The following is a 22,414-nucleotide window of genomic DNA, read 5'->3' as shown; positions in this document are numbered from 1 at the left end:
GTGCAGGGGACCATAGAAGAGCAGCCGCTGCATCTATACATTATACAAGAGGATCGCAAGGGACCCCTGCAATCTGTCAATTAGTACAGGTAACTACTACTCCCATCATGGAAGAGTGTGTTCCATGCTGGGAGTAGTAGTACTACCTAAAAAATGTTTTAAAAAAAAGTGAAAAACACGCACACACTAAATTTTCATTATTGTCGGCTACATTTTTAGTGCTTTACCCGCTCACATAAATTGATCCCTGTTTAAAAATGAATAAACATGTCATAATAAAAAAGATACATTTCATTAGATACAATTTTTTTCATCACCACTGTATCTTTTTTATTATGATTTTTTTATGATACCCTGCGAAATTTTAATAAAAAAGGTATCTCCATTATTTATTAGGATCGCTAAAGTCCAAAAAAAGACTAAAGATTTACCGAATGTACCCGAATACCGAATGTATCCGAAAAAAAACAACACGAATACCGAATGTATCCGAAAAATCTAAACCGAAAATATTGCCGAACCGAAATTTTTTTCCAAAACGAAAAAACGAAACGAAATTAAACGAAAATTTTTCTAGTGCACAAGTCTAATGAGCTATTCACACACACGCTGTCCCGTCCTCTCTATCTGAGTGCATAGATGAAATGAAGAGAGGCAAGATGGCCGCCGATTATATAGGGGCTGTGACATCACAGGGGTCAGGGAACACTGATAGGCTGCATTTCACATGTGATTCAGGGTCAGCCCGCCTACCTTCATTCCCGCCCTCCCATAATCCCCTGTCCCATGTACTCACATGTGGATCCGCCATCTTAGGTCTCCAATAGCCTGGAAAGCTGTAAAATGGAGTTTAATGAAGCGATTCGTGCGATCGAATCACAGCGATATTCGTATTCGTTGCAAATCGAATTTTTCATGAAATTCGTAACGAATTCGGGTTTGTCAACTTTGATTCGCTCATCTCTAACAATACAATTACTATACACAGACCAATATCATTCATCATTAACACCACTGTACACAGACCAGTATCACCAATTACACCACTATACAAGGGACAGATAATAACACCAAAACATGACCACCATATAATGATGGTCATATAATCATTACCACCATATAATGATGGATAATACTACCATACTGATACTCAATAACAACACTAAACACAGACTAATATCCCCTTATACATTGACCATATAGTGGGGACCAGGCTTTGCAGACCATGTGCATGATTACACACAGTTACATCTGGTGACATCTTCTCTGATCAGAGTCACTTTTCTTTTTTTTCTCCATCCATCCCAGGCCGTCATGATGATTTCTTCCAGTCACAACTCGTCTCCACAGAACCTGCCAGACAAACATTTTAGGCTGCGCACTTTTTAAGCACCTATAGCGCTCCAAACAGAAATAATAACCCCTTAAAATATCACACAGTAGAGTGGGTAGATAAGCAGATTGGGGAAAAGTAGGAACTTCCCCCTGTTAAGTAGATCCCTTCACAGGTGCCCTGAGTAGGTAGGTGTCACCTGTCGGTAGGTCCCCGTGTAGATAGTAGCCCCCTTTATAAAGTTGCAGTTCCCAGTATTTAGTTGCATCCCCCCATTTATAGTATTAGAAGCCCCCCTAAATATAGTAGTAACAGCCCCCATTTAGGTAGTAGTAGAAGCAGCCCCACTAGGAAGTAGTAGTAGTAGAAGCCCCTTTAGGTAGTAGTAGAAGCAGTCCACTTTAGGTAGGTGTGGTAGTAGCAGCAGCAGTGCCTTTTAGGTACACACATACACACATCTATCATGCATAAACACAACATACAGACAAACATCACACATACACACATCATACATACAAACATTATACATCCATCTAGCTTACACACATCTATCATACATAAATACATTACATACTTACACATGTCATACACACACATCATACATACACACATGCATACATCTAGCTTACACACATCTATCATATATGCACACATCATACACACACATGCATACACATGCATAATACATACATCAATACACATACATACATCAATACACATACATCAAATATAAACACACATCATACATACAGCCACCTCCTCCGGATCCCTCCCCCCTCGTGCATAATACATACACAGACATCATACATACATCCTTCTAGCTTACACACATCTTTCATACATAAATACATTAAACATACATTACATACACATATCATTCATACACACACATCATACAAACATACACCCCTCCCCTGTGCGCATAATACATTCACATACATCATACATACACACATCATACATACATCCTTCTAGCTTACACACATCTATCATACATATACACATCTATCATACATTACATACACACTACACACACCATACACACACATAATACATACATACATCTTGCCTACACACATCTATCATAAATACACACACCATACATATACACATCATACATAAACATACACACACATCATACATACACACACACCGTCTCCGAATCCCAAAAAGGCCCCCCCGGTCATCGGCCTCCTCGCCTGTGGCTGCCTTCAGTGCAGGAAAGCTCCAAGGCCTGCTGCTGATCAGGTCCCAGTGTCGGAGACAGTGCTGCACTCACAGCTAGGTAGTGCATGGACTTATAGGCTCCTCTTCTTCTACGTCCGTTGCTACAGGCATTATAAGCATGCATGTGTACATGCCTGTGCTGTGGGAGCTTAGGGGTTGTGTTGGGGGTTGGGGTCTTTGGGTTAGGGGCGAGGGAGGATTTTTCCGCTCCCCTACCACCAGCATTCTAAGGCAGCTGCTTTAGTTGCCTTAGGCTAGTGCCACGCCTGGATACCCTAGATGTAGCTTTAATTGTACACTATCAGAACTCTAGTCAGCGTGGGAGGCCTCAAAATTAAGTCCCAAGTCTGCAACAAGCAAAGCCAAGTGGGTGTAAAACAGTACAATTCCCAGCAAGTCTACAGGGCTCCCAAGTGTTACTCTGCATCTCCTCTACTCTAATCTATGCTGTGAGGATTGTAACAACCACTCTTGCCTTAGTAAAGACAGTTATCTGTAACTTGGCATTGGTGTATTTATTATCCCGTGCCTGGCCCAGGATAAGCTTTCGGATCCTCGGACCGTGTAGGTTAACAGTGCTATGGCGTCACGTAGTGATGCATCTAACCACCCTGAGTCACGTTCCACAGTCTGTCTAACTCCCCGTGGCTGCCACACAGTGGTCCTTCAACTTACAATGGCCTCAGGTTACAATATTTTCAACAAACAATGGTCTTTCTGGACCATTGTAACTTGAAACCAAACTGCAATGCTATGGAAACATGTCAATGGCTGGAAGGACTGACCAATCAGAATGGGCATTTCACAGAAACTACTGCAACAAATCTACCACATGAAAATTCTGCATAAAAGCTATGGAAACGAACTAATTCTACATTCTGATATGTTTCTAAAGACTTTAAGAGTACTCCAGTGTTTTAACACTTATTCCCTATCCATACAATATGGGGAAAAATGTCTGATCGTGAGGGTCTGAACACTGGGACCCTCCACGATCTTATGAATAGCGCCCCTGCTTCCTTGTATATGTATAATTCTTCAATCTTAATTTTTGTCCCTTTAAGAGCCGCTACACCACAGTTTTGTGGCATGAGACAACATCTGAACATATAAGCATGGCCTTGAAATGAATGTTTCCTAATTCTTTCAGCACCACTTTCAGGCTATGTTCACACACGGGAATCTCTGTGCAGAATTTTAGCATTCCTGCGCAGTTTATCGCAGAATATTGAAAGCATGTAAATTCTGTCCACATGTGTCTGAGACTCCATCACTCATATTTGATGAAAAAAATTGTGTTGCACTATGGGTATTTTTTCTGGCTGTACTCAGCAGACCCCAATATAACTCAATGGGGTCATTCAGACACTGTTCTTATCTGTCATATGATGGATCCAATACTGCGTTGTGGTTTCCGTTATAAATGGTTACTACTAAGTTACTGAGAAAGGGGAAATAGAATTATTTAGAAAGGAATCACTTCTCTTTCCTTAGCTGATCCGTGCCTGTGAATTGTCAGTGATTTATTGATTGGAAAACAAATATATACAGTATATACTGTATAGCAGTGTCTGTGCTTACCTTATAATGTCCTCTCTGATGCCCCCTTGCTCTCAGATATCATTTCATTTCTAGTTCTTTAGGCTAGTTTCACACATAGGAGCAGATGTACTAAAGATCAGCATTTTACATGCTGCTCCTTGGCTGAAGCTCGATGGGCATAAATTGCCACAAATGATTCTGCTTTTGTGCCTGCCTGTGAGACAGAAACTGAAATCTATTGCTGGTAGGAATATCTACTACAATTTATGTTAGTTTCTGGTATATATCAAAGTAAATGTGCCAAGTCCTTGGAGGCTATGCCGCCATTCCGGTAGGCATCACCCACTTTTTGTAACGGGATTTGAGTAAGGCATGAAACGGCCATACAATTTGCCACATATGTATGTCTGCATGTTTTTTTCTGTCTTACAAGCCATAGTAGATAACCCTCAAAGTGTTCGTTAAAAAATTCTTGTTCGTGGTGTTTTAACCGCCTGATGATGGCGCTGCTGTTCTGGGCTGTAACAATGGCAGTCATGCAGGAGGTCTATGAAGCGAGCACACGCTTGTTTCATAGATGGTGATTGATGGCTGCTATTAGCAGCCAGCACTCACCGCTAATGACTGACATCAGCAATCACGCTGATGCCAGCCATTAACCTCTTAAGTGACTTTATTGCGGCATTTAAAGAGGTTATCCTCCATAAGGTGATTTTAGTATATACCTGGCAGACAGTAATGGACATGCTTAGGAAGGATCTGTGCTTGTCTTGGGGCTAAATGGCTATGTTGTGAGATTACCATAAAGCTGAGGCTATTTTTGTGAACTAGCTATTTCCTATTGAAGTTTGTTCCTTTAAACTACAAGTCCCAAAATTCCTTGTTTGTAAGTGTGAGGTCACTTTTTTCCCTCCCACACTCCAGCCACACCACCCATTGAAACACATCTGTGATCTCTTCAATGAAATAGACCAGTGTTTTCTGACCAGGGTGCCTCCAGCTTTTGCAAATACAAAATGATCTCTACCAGCGGTTGCTCCACCCACTGAAGCAAGGCAGGCTCCCTCTGATCAATTGACTAGTGATGCTGACTAATTGACTAGTGTAGTGATGCTGTTCTATAGTATATGATGAAGACAGATAGTTTTACATTGGGACATGTTTGCAATAAAGCACATAGACCAAAAAGAAATAAAAAGACAACGAGGAATAATATTGCGCCAAACCAATGTTGATTAACTAAAAAAATTCTTAATTTCATATTAATGACAAGTACAAACCAGACAAAAGAAAATAAAAACTATTAAAAACAAACAGACATCAATGCATTGCCACAATAACCTATTAGCAGATTTTCCTAGAACAGTATGGTCCAGCTTTATCAAACTGTGTGAGAGAAAAAATATAGGTATTTTCCCACAACGACCAATCACAGCTCAGTTAACGAGCTCTGGTAAAGTGAAAGCTGAGCTGTGATTGGTTGTTGTGTGAAAAATCACTTCTTTTTTTCTTTCACACAGTTTGCTAAATCTGGGCCTATGTCTTAAACTGTTGCAAAACTACATCTCCCAGCATGCCCGGACAGCCTTTGGCTGTCCGGGCATGCTGGGAGTTGTAGTTTTGCAACAGCTGGAGACACACTGTTTGGAAAACACTGTCCTAAAACCAGCCATGCATCAAGTAAACCATGGTATACAAGAAAACTAGATGTAAATACTACCCCGTAAAATACTACGAAAAATCTAACAAGAATGTACGCAAGAACGCAAATGAAACACTGAATAAGGTGCTCAAACAGACAAGTATCACCTAGTCCATAATAAACACATAAATAAATAAATAATAATGATGATGTGGTGGTCCAGTACAGGAGTTGCATCCCTGTACCCTTGCTGTCCTGTCAGGCGGACTCTATTTTGGTGTCCTCTGAGTCCCTCTTTAATGTATGTCATACAAATGGTTAATAATACATTGTGTTGTCTATTATAATGTCATTATACTGTTATAGGCCTTTAAATACTGTTACTAAGGGCTGTAACCAAGGAAGGTACCAGTGATCACGTGACTTATAAGGTGACCTATGGTACCCCTCCAGAGTCTCCCCCATATATACCCTGGGAGGAGCTAGATAGTCAGATTAGTTCTATGCATGCTGAGGAACAGTAAGGTCAAGTCCTGAGAGAGTGTCTGGTGTCCTGAGGAGGCCCAAGGCCTATCATGCTGCCACGCTTCCACTAATCTAGTACCCCACAGGTGAACGTCAAAACCTGGTAAGCTACATACGGGGTGAAGTCAGTCTAGTTGAGTCAGTCAAGATCAGTCTGTATACAGTCAGCATGGGCCTGCAGCAAATTGTCCAAATCCACTATAAGTCCCAGCGAGCCCTAGAGTCTCTGAAGTCACTGGTCACCTTTTTGGAACTAACTGAGCTGTCAAGACTATTACACCTGTCTACCTCAGTAAAGCTGCCGTTGTTCCGTAACTTGGCATCGGAGTCATTATTTGCCCCCGTGCCTAGCCCAGGATCCAGTGGTATACCTTCGGGTGGTGCAGAAGTTAAACCACGCCCTGGCGTCACGAATACAAGGGGCTAATACCATCTGCCTCTAGGAGAATAACATCTGCCCTCATCACACCCTCACAACAATGAAAATAATTAATCCACAGCCCACACAAGAGTCTAGGAGTAGACCCTCATGGTCAGAGCCCCCCTCATGGTCATTAGTGTTGCTCGCGAATATTCGCAATTCAAATTTATTCGCGAATATCGCATATTCGCGAATATTCGCGAATATAGCGCTATATATTCGTAATTACGAATATTTGTTTTTTTTTATTTTTTTTTTATTTTTATTTTTTCACAGTACACATCACAGTGATCATCCCTCTCTGCTTCCAGCTTATGTGGTGTAAGAAGACTCTAATACTACTGTGTGAGACCGGTGTGCGAATCTTCGCATATGCGAATATTTGTGTATACTACTTTTCGCATATGCGAATGTCCGTCCACACAAATTTTTGTGTATGCGAATATTCGCATATGCGAAAATAAAACGGGAATATTACGAATATGCGAATATTCGCGAATATGGCGGATATTCGCCCATATATTCGCGAATATTAGCGAATTCGAATATGGCCTATGCCGCTCAACACTAATGGTCATATGTTTGCCCTATAGAACCTTGCATACCGTACAGGACATATATGAATTTACTTTTGGACATACACAGTGTGACTAGAGTCTTATATTTAAAAAATATATATATTTAAAAAAAAAGTCTGACTCTTAGGACTTTTATAGTTTCTGCAAATAAAGCTCATTTATTATATAGCATAAAAAGTTACCTGGTTTTCCGGTATAAAATGTGCTCTGGTTTTTCATGTTTGTAAGATTACTGCTTGCTGTCATTGAATAGGAACATTCAGAAGATGAAGATGATTTTGCACAGCAGTATTTATATATAGTTTTATTCAACTTTTTATTACATGTATTAGACCACATTGATGCTTAGACAAAACATGGGGGAATTATTGAAAAGTTGAGGTGGAGAACGTCTTTTTACTCCATTAATTTACGCGGTGGAAACGGTGTACCTGCACCAAATTTATTACATAGCACATGGCATGTGATAAATCTGGTACTGATCACATTTCTTATCTCAGTACTTCACTTTGTATGGTGGTTCCTCTGCAACTTTTTGTGCAACAAATGTGCAACTTTTTAATAATGCTGTCCACAGTCAGTTTCTTAGCCAACTGAGGACTGGTGTCGATTTGCGATTTAGTTAGCGCAGTTGCACCAAAAAAGTCGCAGTTGCAGTTGCAAACTAAAAAGTCACAGATCATAAATTCCTGACCTCTGCATATCAACTGAAATGATGACTTCCAATGTCACTTTGTAAAAAAATGTTCTATTTGGATTGGCGCCAAATATTGTCGCAAAAATCAACTGCGCCAAAAAAGCAACAAATTACAGCCAAAATAATGAAGTAAAAGGTTTCATAAATACCCCTCACAGTCTCCATGTTTGGTCTGTCTTATGCTGCTTTTATTTGCAGGACATAAGTATAGTCTACCAGCATATAGCAGAATATAGTCATCGATAGACTACTTTTGGTCTGCTAAAATCTATAGATACAAAATTTCACAGTATATATTGGCACATATACTGGTGGTGATGATCCAAAATGTGAGGTAGAGAGGGCTTATCTGCAAGTAGGAGAACACTAGAAGAACATTAAGAATTGATACAGAAAGTTTATTGGAAATATACAGAACTGTATATTGTGCAATTAATACTTTTTGTTTGCTGAAACTGAAATAACCTGTTATGGTCTATTCACACGTACAGTATTCTGCGCAGATTTGATGCGCATGATTTTCTTCTGCAGATTTCAATGTAAACTGAATGACTGAACAAAGCTTGAAATCCTGTGCATCAAATCTGCGCAGAATACTGTACTCATTGTACAGAGTCCTGCTTGTCCTCAGTGTACAGAGCCCTGCTTGTCCTCGGTGTACAGAGCCCTGCTTGTCCTCAGTATACAGAGCCCTGCTTGTCCTCAGTGTACAGAGCCCTGCTTGTCCTCAGTATACAGAGCCCTGTTTGTCCTCAGTGTACAGAGCCCTGCTTGTCCTCAGTGTACAGAGCCCTGCTTGTCCTTGGTGTACAGAGCCCTGCTTGTCCTCGGTGTACAGAGCCCTGCTTGTCCTCAGTATACAGAGCCCTGTTTGTCCTTAGAGTACAGAGCCCTCCTTATCCTCAGTGTACAGAGTCCTGCTTGTCCTCAGTGTACAGAGCCCTGCTTGTCCTTGGTGTACAGAGCCCTGCTTGTCCTTGGTGTACAGAGGCCTGCTTGTCCTCAGTGTACAGAGCCCTGCTTGTCCTCGGTGTACAGAGCCCTGCTTGTCCTCAGTATACAGAGCCCTGTTTGTCCTCAGTGTACAGAGCCCTGCTTGTCCTCAGTGTACAGAGCCCTGCTTGTCCTTGGTGTACAGAGCCCTGCTTGTCCTCGGTGTACAGAGCCCTGCTTGTCCTCAGTATACAGAGCCCTGTTTGTCCTTAGAGTACAGAGCCCTCCTTATCCTCAGTGTACAGAGTCCTGCTTGTCCTTGGTGTACAGAGCCCTGCTTGTCCTTGGTGTACAGAGGCCTGCTTGTCCTCAGTGTACAGAGCCCTGCTTGTCCTCGGTGCACAGAGCCCTGCCCTGCTTGTCCTCAGTGTACAGAGCCCTGCTTGTCCTCGGTGTACAGAGCCCTGCTTGTCCTCGGTGTACAGAGCCCTGCTTGTCCTCAGTGTACAGAACCCTGCTTGTCCTCGGTGTACAGAGCCCTGCTTGTCCTCGGTGGACAGAGCCCTGCTTGGACTCGGTGTACAGAGCCCTGCTTTTCCTCAGTGTACAGAGCCCTGCCTGTCCTCAGTGTACAGAGCCCTGCCTGTCCTCGGTGTACAGAGCCCTGCTTGTCCTCGGTGTACAGAGCCCTGCTTGTCCTCGGTGTACAGAGCCCTGCTTGTCCTCGGTGTACAGAGCCCTGCTTGTCCTCGGTGTACAGAGCCCTGCTTGTCCTCGGTGTACAGAGCCATGCTTGTCCTCGGTGTACAGAGCCCTGCTTTTCCTCGGTGTACAGAGCCCTGCTTGTCCTCGGTGTACAGAGCCCTGCTTGTCCTCTGTGTACAGAGCCCTGTTTGTCCTCGGTGTACAGAGCCCTGTTTGTCCTCGGTGTACAGAGCCCTGCTTGTCCTCGGTGTACAGAGCCCTGCTTTTCCTCGGTGTACAGAGCCCTGCTTTTCCTCGTTGTACAGAGCCCTGCTTGTCCTCAGTATACAGAGCCCTGTTTGTCCTCAGGGTACAGAGCCCTGCTTATCCTCAGTGTACAAAGTCCTGCTTGTCCTCAGTGTACAGAGCCCTGCTTTTCCTCAGTGCACAGAGCCCTGCTTGTCCTCAGTGCACAGAGCCCTGCTTGTCCTCAGTGTACAGAGCCCTGCTTGTCCTCGGTGTACAGAGCCCTGCTTGTCCTCGGTGTACAGAGTCCTGCTTGTCCTCGGTGTACAGAGCCCTGCTTGACCTCAGTGTACCCCTTTATATGTTTGAACACAGCCTAAAAACTTCAAATCTTTAATTGAAGGGATATTCCAGTCCAAATTTTTTTTTTTATATATATATCAACTGGCTCCGGAAAGTTAAACAGATTTGTAAATTACTTCTATTAAAAAATCTTAATCCTTCCAATAGTTATTAGCTTCTGAAGTTGAGTTGTTGTTTTCTGTTTAACTGCTCAATGATGATGTCACATCCCGGGAGCTGTGCAGTTCCTATGGGGATAATTTCCCATCATGCACAGCTCCCGGGACGTGACATCATCATTGAGCAGTTAGACAGAAAACTTCAGAAGCTAATAACTATTGGAAGGATTAAGATTTTTAATAGAAGTAATTTAGAAATCTGTTTAACTTTCCGGAGGCAGTTGATATATATATATAAAAAAGTTTTTGCCTGGAATACCCCTTTAAAATATTCCTTAAGTGTGATTCAATTGTAAAATAATTTTTGCCTCATGACAATATTTCTCTCAAGAATGCACTTTGAATAAAAAAAACGCTTCAAAACTGCACATGATGTGAACTTACCTCAAGCCACTTATGAGTCTAATGAGTTCACTGGGATGATCCCCAGCACCATGTGCAGTGATCTACATCTTGTCTCTGCAAAGCCAGATGATTTATGGCAAATGTAGGCAGCATTAGGAAATCATTTGAGAGTTCAAATTACAGGCAGTATGGCTGCAAACCCATGCATCAGGTAAGCACAAGGCATGCACAAGAACCTCTACATTATTCTCTAATAATAGCCTATGCTGCAATATAAGCAAAAAAAATAAAAAATCTGAGTGCTTCTTTAAGTTACAGCAACTGTGAGCCTCGTGCCCTGCACCTGTTCACTAAATTTACTTTAGCCTTCCGTGTTATTCTTTTACCATGAAAAACCTCAAATAAGGATTCCCCATCCGTGTATAAATTCCACCTCCTATCCCGACCTCCTATCTCGACCTCCTATCCCGATCTCCTATCTCGACCTCCTATCCCGACCTCCTATCCCCTCCTCCTATCCTGACCAGTAATATGTGTACCAGGTATTGAAATATCTCCAGCTGTACGGAAGTTATGTGGGAACATACATTTCCCATTGATTTGCATGGGACTTTAAACAAAAACCCTGACACTCACAAATGGGGGTAGTTAAGGGTTAAATTAACTATCCTATATTTTAAGTGGACATATAAGTAACATGTGACCAAGTATTATCGAAATATCTCCAGCCGTTTGGAAGTTATGCAGTAACATATATTTCCCATTGACTTGTATGGGACTTTAAACATAAACCCCGCCCCTGGCAAATGGGGGTGAGTAAGGGTTAAATCACCTATCCTATGTTTGTTGTTGGCATATAAGTAACATGTGTGCCAAGTTTCATGTTAATATCTTTAGATGTTTTGAAGTTTTTGCGGAACAGACATACATACATACACACACACATATTGAGTTTTATACATAGATGGGAACATCAGGTTCTACATTGGCTTCCTATTTTGACAGGTTGCCAACGTAAACCCACAGATAAGAATACATATTTGAAGGAAACCATGTATCTCCTTGCCCCAATGGCTATCTAATAGTGTCCACAGTTTGGAATGTGAATTGCAACTGACGGATTCCGATTGCCTACTGTATATGGTAAATACACTATATATGGCCATTTTGTTGTCCAGTTTAATATAGTTTTTCACTTGCAGTCGTCCTAATTCGATTGTGAAATAAAGATTCTTTTACAGATCAGAGCTGGAATCTGGGCCATTGTGTCATAGTGTTACATCTTTTTTACTTGCAGTTTTCTTGATATGATTGTGAAATAAAGATTCATTTTTACATTTTAGAGCTGGAAAAAATGGGGATCTTCTCTTCAGCATTGCAAAATGAACCACAACTGTATTTGAGTTGTGACCACACAGCTTCTACAAAAATCATTCCAAGCCCATGGTGATAATATATATTTTTTCTTATTGAACATAGTCATTTTTTATTTTTTTTATTTTTTTACCATATATGACCAAATTAAAAATTGGACAACAGAGTGTGCAAGTCAGAAGTGGGATTTTATTAGTGTGGAATGTTGTTCCAGACTTTGCAGAATTCCTCTTTATTTAGGGTCTATTCACACGGCAGAATTTCTGCTTGTGGAAATTTGCCTCAAATTAAAGGAGTACTCTGTCCTAATACATCTTAGGGCTTAGGGTTTAAGATGTATGATCCGGGGGGGGGGGGGCGCTGCTGGGGACCCCCGCAATCTGTCATTCCGCACCCACATTTGTGAGCTCTCCGCAGCGCTGGAGGCTCCGAGTGTGAACCGTGACGACCACAGGGCTGGAGTATCGTGACGTCACGACTCCGGGGCCGGGGACAAGATGTATTAGGGCCAGAGTACCCCTTTAAAGCCCATAGGCTTCAATGGGATTCCACACTCCCATTCACACTTCTGAATTTCCGCTTGCGGAATTCCGCAAGCGGAAATTCAGAAGTGTAAATGGGAGTGCAGAATCCTATGAAAGGTTATGGGCTTTAATTTGAGGGGGAATTCTACAAGCGGAAATTCTGCCATGTGAATTGACCCTTAGGCTATGTTCAGACTACGGAATCTCCGGGCAGAAAATTTCCACCCGGAGATTCCGAGTGCGGCCAGCGCCGGCTGAATCAGTTGGCGATAGGACCGCGCGGACACTGCAGTCTCCAACAGACTACAATGTGTTCTGCGCGGATTTCCACCTGAAGAAAGAGCACCGCCTTTCTTCAAGCGGAAATTTCCAAGCGGATTGTACGTTCACAAATTCCGCTTCACAAATTCCGAAGTGTGAATTTGTGAACGGAAAATCATTCATTACACTATACATTTTAGAAAGCGGAATTTCCACCTGCAATTTCAAAGCAAAAATTTAATCTAGCCTTACTATCAGCCTGACCCTTACACACAGGTCAGTAAAGTTCTGACCATCTTTTTCTTGGTGGGAATTTCCAGCCACTTATTCACATGCCTAATTCGTAGACATATTTGACGCATTGCGCCACAAATTGTGGCCCACCATGCCACATTGTGGCACACAACCCTGTAAATAAGGGCCAGAGTCTCCATCACTTATGCACATTTGCAAGCCAACTAACAACAACTCAGATGTGAGATCTTATCTAACTTTGTAATTTAACTATATCATGAATTTTCATGTTTTCTGGTAGCCCTGTGCTACTGTACTACTATCTCCAGGGCCGCCATCAGGGGGGTACAACCCATATACCCGTATGGGACCCGGAGCTTCAGGGTGGCCCGGACGTCCCTGGACTTTTTTTTTTTTTTAATGGCCTGTCAGTGAGTGACTGCGACTGTCACTCACAGACCACTGGGTGCCCCCAGGACTATGACCGGGCCTCATAGTCCGGGGGGCCCGCACATTTCAATTAAATTACCTTTTTGAAGGGCGCAGGCCCCTTAAGAAACAAAGCAGGTCCGGACAGGTCAGGGGCTGATGGGAGTAGAGACGTCACGTGCCCCGCTAAGGCACGCACGTCTACTCCAATCACTTCACCTGTCCCTGCTTACGTCCCCACGCGAACCTCCAGCATCCTCCCCGTGGCATCGATCCCGGCAGGGTGAGTAAACTGGCCGGGGCCCGGGGGGGGGGGGGGGGGTGTAGGGTTGTATGGTGGTTAGGGGACTAAAATGGTGATGAGAGGTGTGTGCGTGTGTGTGTGTGGGGGGGGGGGGGGGTGTTATGGGGGTGATGAGAGATGCAGGGGGATATTATTGGGGGTCATGAGAGGTGCAGGGGTGTTATGGGGGTCATAAGAGGTGCAGGGGGTGTTATGGGGGTGATGAGAGGTGCAGGGGTGTTATGGGGGTCATGAGAGGTGCGGGGGGGGGGTGTTATAGGGGTCATGAGAGGTGCAGTGGGGTGTTATAGGGGTCATGAAAGGTGCAGGGGGGGTGTTATAGGGGTCATGAGAGGTGCAGGGGTGTTATGGGGTGATGAGAGGTGCAGAGGTGTTATGGGGGTGATGAGAGGTGCAGGGGGTGTTATGGGGGTGATGAGAGGTGCAGGGGGGTGTTATGGGAGTGATAAGAGGTGCAGGGGGGTGTTATGGGGGTGATAAGAGGTGCAAGGGGGGTGTTATGGGGGTGATAAGAGGTGCAGGGGGGTGTTATGGGAGTGATAAGGGATGCAGGGGGGTGTTATGGGGGTGATATGAGGTGCAGGGGGGTTATGGGGTGATGAGAGGTGCTGGGGCGGTTATGGGGGTGATAAGAGGTGCGGGGGGTGTTATGGGGGTCATGAGAGGTGCAGGGGTGTTATGGGGGTGATGAGAGGTGCAGGGGTGTTATGGGGGTCATAAGAGGTGCAGGGGGGTGTTATGGGGGGATGAGAGGTGCAGGGGGTGTTATGGGGGTGATGAGAGGTGCACGGGGGGTGTTATGGGAGTAATAAGAGGTGCAGAGGGGTGTTATGGGGGTGATAAGAGGTGAAGGGGGTTATGGGGGTGATAAGAGGTGCAGGGGGGTGTTATGGGGGTGATAAGAGGTGCGGGGGGGGGGTTGTGGGGGTGATGAGAGGTGCGAGGGGGGGGTGTTATGGGGTCATGAGAGGTGTAGGGGTGTTATGGGGGTCATAAGAAGTGCAGGGGGTGTTATGGGGGGATGAGAGGTGCAGGGGGGTGTTATGGGGGGATGAGAGGTGCAGGGGGTGTTATGGGGGTGATAAGAGGTGCAGGGGGTGTTATGGGGGTGATAAGAGGTGCAAGGGGGTTATGGGGGTGATGAGAGGTGCTGGGGGGGTGATGAGAGGTGCCGTGGGGTGGTGGTGATGAGAGGTACGGGAGGGGGGGTTATGGGGGTGATTAAGAGGTGCGGGGGGGTTATGGGGGTAATGAGGAAAGGTGCAGGGGGTGGGGTGATAAGGTGATGAGAAGTGCAGGGGGTATGGGGGTGATGAGAGTTGCAGGGGGGTTGTTATGGGAGTGATAAGAGGTGCAGGGGGGGTGTTATGGGAGTGATAAGGGGTGCAGGGGGGTGTTATGGGGGTGATAAGAGGTGCAGGGGGGTTATGGGGTGATGAGATGTGCTGGGGCGGTTATGGGGGTGATAAGAGGTGCGGGGGTGTTATGGGGGTCATGAGAGGTGCAGCGGTGTTATGGGGGTGATGAGAGGTGCAGGGGTGTTATGGGGGTCATAAGAGGTGCAGGGAGTGTTTTGGGGGGATGAGAGGTGCAGGGGGTGTTATGGGGGTGATGAGAGGTGCAGGGGGTGTTATGGGGCGATGAGAGGTGCAGGGGGTGTTATGGGGTGATAGGTGCAGGGGGGGTGTTATGGGAGTGATAAGAGGTGCAGAGGGGTGTTATGGGGGTGATAAGAGGTGAAGGGGGGTTATGGGGGTGATAAGAGGTGCAGAGGGGGTGTTATTGGGGTTATAAGAGGTGCGGGGGGTTGTGGGGGTGATGAGAGGTGCAGGGGGGGTGTTATGGGGTCATGAGAGGTGTAGGGGTGTTATGGGGGTGATGAGAGGTGCAGGGGGGTGTTATAGGGGTCGTGAGAGGTGCATGGGGTGTTATGGGGGTCATAAGAAGTGCAGGGGGGTGTTATGGGGGGGATGAGAGGTGCAGGGGGGTGTTATGGGGGGATGAGAGGTGCAGGGGGTGTTATGGGGGTGATAAGAGGTGCAGGGGGGGTGTTATGGGGGTGATAAGAGGTGCAAGGGGGTTATGGGGGTGATGAGAGGTGCTGGGGGGGGGGGTGATGGGGGTAATGAGGAGAGGTGCATGGGGTGGGGTGATAAGGTGATGAGAAGTGCAGGGGGTATGGGGTGATGAGAGTTGCAGGGGGGTTCATGGGGGTGATAAGAGGTGCTGGGGTGTTATGGGGGTCATAAGAGGTGCAGGGGGGGTGTTATGGGGGGGGTGATAAGAGGTGCAGGGGTGTTATGGGGAGATGAGAGGTGCAGGGGGTTTATGGGGGTGATGAGAGGTGCAGGAGGGTTATGGGGATGATGAGAGGTGCAGGGGGGTTATGGGGGTGATGAAAGGTGCAGAGGGGTTATGGGTCCCCCCGCACCTCTCCTCATCACCTCTCCTCAGGGGGGGGTTCGTAGTAATGATGTGGAGAGGTTTGGCGGGGGGTTATGGGGGTGATGAGGACACAGAGGATAAGAGGGGGTGTATATGTATATATGATGTGTATGCATGTGTGGCAGTATTATATTCAGTGGATACAGTGTGGAGCAGCATTATATTCAGGGTACAGTGTATGGCAGGATTATATTTAGTGGGTACAGTGTATAGCAGTATTATATTCAGTGGATACAGTGTGGGGGCAGTATTCAGGGTACAGTGTATGGCAGTATTATATTTAGTGGGTACAGTGTATGGCAGTATTATATTTAGTGGGTACAGTGTGTGGCAGTTTTATATTTAATAAGTACAGTGTGTGGCAGTAATATATTCAGGTTACAGTGTGTGGCAGGATTATATTTAGTGGATACAGTGTATAGCAGTATTATATTTAGGGTACAGTGTATAGCAGTATTATATTCAGGGTACAGTGTATGGCAGTATTTTATTTAGTGGGTACAGTGTGTGGCAGTATTATATTTTGTGGGTACAGTGTGTGGCAGGATTATATTCAAGGTACAGTGTATAGCAGTATTATATTTAGGGTACAGTGTGGGGCAGAATTTTATTTAGGGTACAGTGTGGGGCAGTATTTTATTTAGGTTACACTTTCTGGTAAGGTTCTAATGATTACTGTCTTCATGCAGAGGATGAGGATCTGCTGACAGTGAGGAGCCAAAGAGGTCTGGATGTCAGACTCTGCAGAGAAGATGGAGCTGGAGGAAGACCTGGTCTCTGGACCAGATGAAGAAGAAAAGATAACAGAAGATATCACTCCAGTCAGAAGACGTCTGTCACGATGCCGGCTGGCAGGAGGTGGATCCTCTGTGCCAGAGAGGGATAGCGAGGACCGTGCTAGTGGACCGGTTCTAAGACACTAACTGTCACGATGCCGGCTGGCAGGAGGTGGATCCTCTGTGCCAGAGAGGGATAGCGAGGACCGTGCTAGTGGACCGGTTCTAAGACACTACTGGTTTTCACCAGAGCCCGCCGCAAAGCGGGATGGTCTTGCTGCGGCGGTAGTGACCAGGTCGTATCCACTAGCAACGGCTCACCTCTCTGGCTGCTGAAGATAGGCGAGGTACAAGGGAGTAGGCAGAAGCAAAGTCGGACGTAGCAGAAGGTCGGGGGTAGGCGGCAAGGTTCGTAGTCAGGGGAGATAGCAGAAGTTCTGGTACACAGGGTTAAACACACAAAACGCTTTCACTAGGCACAAGGGCAACAAGATCCGGCAAGGAAGTGCAAGGGAGGAGGTTAGATATAGTCAGGGACCAGGTGGGAGCCAATTAAGCTAATTGGGCCAGGCACCAATCATTGGTGCACTGGCCCTTTAAGTCTCAGGGAGCTGGCGCGCGCGCGCCCTAGAGAGCGGAGCCGCGCGCGCCAGCACATGACAGCAGGGGACGGGAACGGGTAAGTGACCTGGGATGCGATTCGCGAGCGGGCGCGTCCCGCTGTGCGAATCGCATCCCCAACGGCCATGACAGAGCAGCGCTCCCGGTCAGCGGGACTGACCGGGGAGCTGCAGGGAGAAAGACGCCGTGAGCGCTCCGGGGAGGAGCGGGGACCCGGAGCGCTAGGCGTAACAACGTCACTCAGGTCACTGATACCATTGTGTATTCTCATGACTGTCCCATCAGAGCTGTAGTCACTTGTAAGTTTGCAGTGATGATGGGTAAAACTGTGTCCAATCTGTGTCTCTCCAGCTGTTACAAAACTACAACTCCCATTGCCAGTGGCTCTACAGACATGATGGGAGTTTTAGCTTTCCAACAGCTGGAGAACCACTTCAACCAATGTGATCGGTGGGGGTCTCAGCAGTCAGACCCCCACCAAAAAAATGGCCCTGGGGGGGGGAGGTCTGGACAGGGTATGGGTAGGGGGCCCCGAGGTAATTTTTTGCATCGGGCCCTGTGGTTTCTAGCTACACCTATGGGGGCAACTATTAACAGAGGGGCCTACCACAACTATGGGGGCAACTATTAACAGAGGGGCCTACCACAACTATGGGGGCAACCATTAACAGAGGGGCCTACCACAACTATGGGGGCAACCATTAACAGAGGGGCCTACCCAAACTATATGGAGCCCCCTATATAGTTTTGGTAGGCCCCTCTGTTAATAGTTGCTTCTGTGGTAGCCCTTGGGGGGTATAGTGTAGTTGGGGTGTTGCTGTGTTGGAATTTGAGGGGTTAATTTAACCCTTGTCACTCGTGACGCCAGCGTGAGGGTTAATATGCTGAGGTAGTTGCTAGGCCTATCGCCACCCTTCCCAGAAACGATAGGTGCGTGTAGAAATAAACGATTGTCCACGGCAGTGCTGAACTTGAACTTGCAGGAACTTTACTGATGAATTGCGGTACATTCAGTAACGGTAACAGTCTTAGTAACAGAGTCTATTATCAGCACGGCAGTGACTGACAGTTAGGACCGATAAGTTATCCTGAGATGAGCAGAATTAGGTTGTGCAGAGATCCGCTGGATTCAGGGATCTGTTTAGGTCCAGTGATCTTGCGGAGTAATAGGGAATTGAAGAAACTCACAGTTTTGGAATGATGGCCGTTGCCGCAAGGATTTGGCCTAGTATTTGCCGATGACAGCTGCGCAGATCCGTCCTCATCAGCAGCCCAAGAGGAAAGAGAAAGAGGAATGGCCGCCGCTCCCTTATATGGACAGGGCCGTTTTGGATTGGTCCATGTCAGCTGTCACTCACCATTACAAAGCATGGTGGGTGATCACCTGACTACCTCCAAAGGTCCTTGAGTAAAACCGTAGAGTTCTGGAACACATCATGTGACCCGCAAGTCCTGCGACACTAGCAACAAGGTAAGTACACTTTATATACATATAGACAATTAGAATCTGAATAATTTTAATTATTTGAGGGGTGACTAGGGGCTAACTATAGATGAGGATCCCACTGGTACCTAGGGACTCTGACTTTGGGGACCTCACCACAAGGTAACGGATGCAATCAGGTACCGGGACACCACACTTCCATATAGTTTGGGTAGGCCCCTCTGTTAATAGTTGCTTCCATATAGTTTGGGTAGGCCCCTCTGTTAATAGTTGCTTCCATATAGTTTGGTTAGGCCCCTCTGTTAATAGTTGCTTCCATATAGTTTGGTTAGGCCCCTCTGTTAAAGGAGTAGTCTGGTGAAAAATAACTTATCCCCTATCCAAGGATATGGGATAAGTTATCGATCGCAGGGATGTGCACGTGCTGTGACCCCCCTTGCGGGGCCTTGGCAGTTTGCTGGAAGCTGACGTCTGTACCCTGCAGGAAGCCGCAGTAGGCACACCCCCTCCATGTATCTTTATGGGGTACATGGAGGGGCGTGTCGGCCGGCACTCTGTGCGGGGTACAGCATGCCCCCCTTCCAGCCATGCAGGAGATAGCAGGGGGCCCAATGCTTGGACCTCCCGCTATCTATAATAGGCATTGAGCTGTGTGAGGGGCCCCGAAATTTCTGATGGCAGCCCTGACTATCTCTAGTACAGAGAGCCCTGACACAGTCTCTCTGCTGCCCCCTCTGGCCGTATAGGAACTCACTGCTAAAGAATCTCCTAAAGATCAGTATAACCCGCTCTAACCTATTGGTATAGACTTGTAGTGAGGATGACACAGATGACAGTGAGTCCAGGCCAGAGGGGGCAGCAGACTGTGTCAGGGCTCTCTGCACTAGAGATAGTAAGGCAGAAAAGAGCTACCAGAAAAGTTGGATCATTGTGTAAACAGTCAAAGTGTCCCTGTCATTTCACACACTTGACACTTCACAGCAACATTTTACGACATTTACATATTTTTTTATTTATTTTTATTTAATTTCAAGGTTATATACATTAAAAACAAATAGCACATTCCCTTAATAATAGGGAAACACATTACCTAGTTAATATAACTAGAAGGAAAGGAAGCGAAAGGAAATAAAAAAAAAACAAAGGGAGGAGGGGGGAAGAAGAGAGTTGTGGTTACTTATTAATTTCTAAAATAATCATTTACTGGCATCCTATCTTATCCTTGTTAGTCAAAATTTTTAATTAAGCTATCGGTCTAAATTCAAGCCATTTAGACCATAATTGAGTAAACATCGGCAGCTTGTCTACTACCGATGCTATCGACCTTTCCATGCAGCAATTATGATGTGTCACCTCTATTATGGTATTAAGCTCCGGAATCTCCCTATGCTTCCATTTGGTTGCAATTTGGCTTCTGGTTACTGTAAGGAGATGGCCGATAACTGTGATATCCAGTAGGGGTAAATCCTCTAGGCCTATATTCAATAGTGCCACCTCCGGTCCCCAAGGTATTTTGTACCCTATTATTTTACATAGTAATTTATAAACCTGGTCCCATAGGTTTTGAATAAGGCTGCATTCCCACCAAATATGGAGCAGCCTACCCACATCTCGTTCGCAACGCCAACAAGTGTTTGACATCTCAGGGTACATCTTTGCCAGTCTATATGGAGTGTAGTACCATCTATAAAGTCATTTCCTATTAATCTCAAGATGCGATGTACATCGTGAAATTTTTGTGCTTACCGTAAATGCTGCCAACCACTGAGTGTCAGAAAACTTACTGGCTAAGTCCTTTTCCCACCTAGAACAAAAGGGGAGACGGACATCACTATAATTCATTGCTCGGTAGATTTTTGCAATCCCCTTAATAAGGGTTATAGGACTAAAATAAGCATTCCTAACTACCAAGTTTTTAGTTTCCAAGGGAAGGATCAATCTGCCCACCAGGTGCCTCAGCTGAAGATATTTATAAAAATCTACAGTGGGGAGTTTATATTTCTGCTGAAGTTGTTCAAAACTAAATAAATATTCCCCATCAGAAATATCAGCCAGTTTAATTATACCCTGTTTTCCCCAATTCTCATAATTAGAGTCTTGTATCTGTGATTGAATTACAGTTAAGGGAAGTTCGCCTCTAGGCAAGGGTAGTAGAATTTCTCTAACATCTGGCCGCATCCATACTTGTAAAGCAGCTTGGATTGTGGGAGGACCCTCTATGTCATGTCCAGGAGTGACCCTTGCTATCCACAGAGCCTCCTTAAAGGAATAGTTAGGAATCAGCTGGCTTTCAATCTCTACCCACTGCTTTGTGGTATCATTAATCCAGACACTTTGCAATTGCTGCAATATAATGGCATAGTAGTAGGTCTGTAAGTCTGGACATCCCATTCCCCCTCTGTCTACTGGGAGATATAACAATTTAGCTTGTACCCTAGGTTTTTTGTGTTGCCAAATCATTTGCATCAATAATTGTTGTTGTTTTTTAATCCGATAGCTAGGTATAGGAACGGGAAGGTTACGGAATCAGTAGAGAATTTGGGGAAGTATTGTCATTTTAATGGTTGCAATGCGTCCCATCCAGGAGAGTGGGATTTTATTGTATGTGGCCATTATCCGGGATATTAATGTGATTAAGTTATCTAAATTAACTTGAACTATATTGGATAGTGAAGGGGTTAACTCTATACCTAGATATGTAATCTGCTCTTCAACCCATTGGTGTTACGCCGAGCGCTCCGGGTCCCCGCTCCTCCCCGGAGCGCTCGCTTCACTCTCCCCGCTGCAGCGCTCCGGTCACATCCTCTGACCCGGGGCGCTGCGATTCCGCTGCCAGCCGGGATGCGATTCGCGATGCGGGTAGCGCCCGCTCGCGATGCGCACCCCGGCTCCCGTACCTGACTCGCTCCCCGTCTGTTCTGTCCCGGCGCGCGCGGCCCCGCTCCCTAGGGCGCGCGCGCCGGGTCTCTGCGATTTAAAGGGCCACTGCGCCGCTGATTGGCGCAGTGGTTCCAATTAGTGTGTTCACCTGTGCACTTCCCTATATCACCTCACTTCCCCTGCACTCCCTTGCCGGATCTTGTTGCCATTGTGCCAGTGAAAGCGTTCCTTGTGTGTTCCTAGCCTGTGTTCCAGACCTTCTGCCGTTGCCCCTGACTACGATCCTTGCTGCCTGCCCCGACCTTCTGCTACGTCCGACCTTGCTTCTGCCTACTCCCTTGTACCGCGCCTATCTTCAGCAGCCAGAGAGGTGAGCCGTTGCTAGTGGATACGACCTGGTCACTACCGCCGCAGCAAGACCATCCCGC

At 45.8% G+C, this 22,414-nt stretch overlaps 1 protein-coding gene across 1 annotated transcript in view; it reads right to left on the bottom strand.

Moving 5' to 3' along the window:
• Positions 1-22,414, bottom strand: part of CIITA (class II major histocompatibility complex transactivator) — a 297,918-nt gene that overhangs the window by 218,757 nt on the left and 56,747 nt on the right. Inside the window, exon 2 of the mRNA XM_056535321.1 lies at positions 20,853-20,910. The gene's annotated coding sequence lies outside the window, so the exon portion shown is untranslated. The remainder of the gene's footprint in view (positions 1-20,852; positions 20,911-22,414) is intronic.

The sequence above is a fragment of the Hyla sarda genome, chromosome 8 (assembly GCF_029499605.1).
Source record: "Hyla sarda isolate aHylSar1 chromosome 8, aHylSar1.hap1, whole genome shotgun sequence".
Taxonomy (NCBI): Eukaryota; Metazoa; Chordata; class Amphibia; order Anura; family Hylidae; genus Hyla; species Hyla sarda.
The sequence above is the reverse complement of the archived record's forward strand: the minus strand, read 5'-3'. Positions and strand labels throughout refer to the sequence as shown.